This window comes from Pteropus vampyrus, unplaced genomic scaffold (genome assembly GCF_000151845.1).
Source record: "Pteropus vampyrus isolate Shadow unplaced genomic scaffold, Pvam_2.0 Scaffold492, whole genome shotgun sequence".
Taxonomy (NCBI): domain Eukaryota; kingdom Metazoa; phylum Chordata; class Mammalia; order Chiroptera; family Pteropodidae; genus Pteropus; species Pteropus vampyrus.
In genome coordinates this window covers 129446-132499 of record NW_011889273.1, presented here as the reverse complement: position 1 = coordinate 132499, position 3054 = coordinate 129446, and positions in this window count along the sequence as shown.

The following is a 3054-nucleotide window of genomic DNA, read 5'->3' as shown; positions in this document are numbered from 1 at the left end:
TGTGGGCACAGCCCCAAAGGTCAGCTACTGAGAGAAACCAACCCTTGGACACCCAGAGACTCAGTGTGGACCCCAGCCGTGCAAAAGCTGCGATGGTGTCAGCGATGGGTCCTCTCCTTCCTGTTCCCTAACTCCCAGCATGCTTCACAAACGGTGACAGTTGGGGATGAAGGTCGGGTGAAGGTAGGCTGGCTGTCTCATAATTATGATCGCTAATCTATACTGATTGAAACTCTGCTGGCTATTACTATCTCCATCCTACTGGTAAATGGGGGTGGGGGAAGCACCCCATCTCAGCTCTAGCAATGGGGTCCCAGAGAAGTCTGGGGCCAGGACAGACTAAGCAGTCGTCACCCCCCACGCTAGCAGAAATCGGGCATTTCCTCCAAGAAGAGAAAGCGAGGTTCGCCAGACTGACGTACCCCCAGACTGGTCACTGGGATTCTCCAGGGCCCCCCAACATATCCTGTCCCAGCCCAGCAGCTCGGACACTTGGGAAGCGGCACATCGGCTTCCGGGAAGAAAAGCGCTGAGTGGCCGCTGCCCAGGCACCCGCACAGGTCAGGGGCCCAGGAGCGCGTGGCTGGGGCGAGGTGCCCGCAGCTCACGGTGGCTGCTGTCCTGGAGCCACAGAGAGCCCGGCGTTTGTACAGGGCGCTGGTCTCCAGCCCGTGCTGAGGGCCCCACGCAGCATCACTGCCCCCTGCCAGCCGCCTCTCCTCCTGAACCCTTTGGCTCCTGGAAAACGAGAGGCAAGAGAGTCTGGCCTGGGCCCGGCGGGAGCGTGGGAAAGCTGAGCGTCACCCGCCCTGCCTCCTGCATGCTCACCGCTCGGACCCCACAGATATCCAAACAGATTCCTGCTATTACTACTACCATCGTGCTAAGAAATTTTTCTCATTAACTTACTAATTTCTCGGTTTTACTAAGGCGTATAATACTTCAAGGTACATTCATGAAAACTTCAAAAAGGAAAACAAATCGATACATTCTCTAATTATACCCTCTTCCAAAATGCTGTAGTTCATTTCCATATTTGATTCAAATAATTTTACTAGATATAGCAACAAGTAGTCAAAGATCCAGAACTAAAACCTATTCTAAATTTTTTAAAACATGGAAAGCTAATTCCAGCTTTAAAAATCCTATTTGCTTACTGAGAAATAAGAGATCTTGGTCAATAACTAAAATATTCCTAAATTTTTTCTTCTAACACTGGTCCGTTACTGTGAAAGGCCTTGGGAGTAGAAAACCATTTAGGAGGAAATTGTCCAGATGTGATTTACTTTAATCTTTCTTTTTCCCCATTATTGAGGTAAGAATCCCTTTATCTGGGTTACTTCATGGCTATCTCTTTTTTTTCTACAGATGAGGAAACCAAGGCTCGCCTAAGCAGCCCACGACAAGGTGGCCTGGATAGGACCCGTCCGGCAGGGGGGCCCAGAGCACACCCCATCCGCGCCCCCCGCGGGCTGACGCATCTCAAGATCCCTTTCCACTTAGGACTCAGCTTCTTTTTGTGGCCTCTCTCTATTGAGGCCACAAGTTTCTTATCAGAAACTTAAGCTGAGACATTAAAACAATGTTTGTTAATATGTTTTAAAATAACCATGAATACATTACGTTAATAAACCCAATGCATTGATATTTTTCATGAAAAATCAGTATTTTCCAAAACAAACAAACCGAAGACGCGTGGCGGGCTCTGCGCTGGGTCCTCGTGCGGTCACGCGTCCAGAGCCGCCACCGTGCGCCGAGGGCAGTGGGACGAGCACAGGTGTCCTGCGACACGATGACCAAAACGGACCTGAAAGGGTCTCCGGGTGGCGCAGGCAGGTCCCCGGGCCACGCCTGGAGAAGTGCGACAAATGCGGCCGGGGCGCACAGGGCGCTGCGCTCCGCCATGGCGACCCGGTGCTGGCCCGAGGCCTGTCCGCGTGGAAGCAGAACAAGGCCTCGGACCCGGGCCGCGCACGCGCAGACCCAACGGCCACCATGAGAGCAGAGCCAGTGAGGAGCTGCCGCCCAGCGGCCCGCGCCGTCGGCCTGCGAGGGCCGCGTCTCTGCTGACCACGCGCGGCCTCGCCTTTCTTGGCACTGCTGCCTGAACCGGCCGCGGGGACAGCTGCCCGGACACACAGCGCTCGCCCTGCATCGGGCACCGCAAGAGCCGCAGAGGGCTCTGCGCGCCTTACGTGCAGGTGCAGGTGCAGGTGCAGGTGCAGGTGCAAGTGCAGGTGCAGGTGCAGGTGCCGCGCCACTGACGCGGGCGTGAGCATGCGCAGAACCGGCGCCTGCCGGGGGCCCGGACCCCTGCCCCGAGGACAGTGAGGGACAGGTGCCCTGGGTTCTTCCTTCCACAGCCTGGAAGCAAGAGGCGTAAATAAGAACAGGAAACAAAGCCGCAAACGACCGAAAACGATGCCTTTTTCTTCTCTTGCAAAGCTCCGGTTTTTAGGTGCACCGAGCGGGTCCATAGGCGCGCATGCAGGCACGCACCCCCACCCCCACCCCATGGAGCCTGTGTGCAAACAAACGCTCCCCTAGAAACACTGGCCCAGGGATGCTCGCGGAAGACTACGCTGGAGAGGCACGAGGCGGCACATGCTGGAACAGACCTCCAACTTTCGCAGAGTGACACCGACGACAGAAACTGAACTGTGTCCAGGGACGCCAGGCTGTGGCCTGCCTGGGCCGCACCGGCCACAAAAGCCTGTGCGAGTGAGCTTGCGGGGACGGCGGTTGTGCCGTCCACAGCTCCGGACGCCCCAAGCCGTCCCGTGACTCATTAAAGACAAACTGACAATTCCCCACCGGGGCTGGGAGTTTCACCTGCTCCCTGGCCGCCCCCAAAAGCATCTAGTTGTAAACTGTTCTTTAAATAATTCCCTTGAACACAAGGCACTGCCTGGAGCAAGGCAGCCCCGGCCGGGTGTGCTGGGAGGGCCAGGTGGGAACAGGGAGGGCTGGCGTCCAGGGCCCACACGTGGCTCCTGTGCCCAGACAGCGTGGTAACCTGGGCACTGCAGGCACAACAGCAGCTGTAGGGCAGCG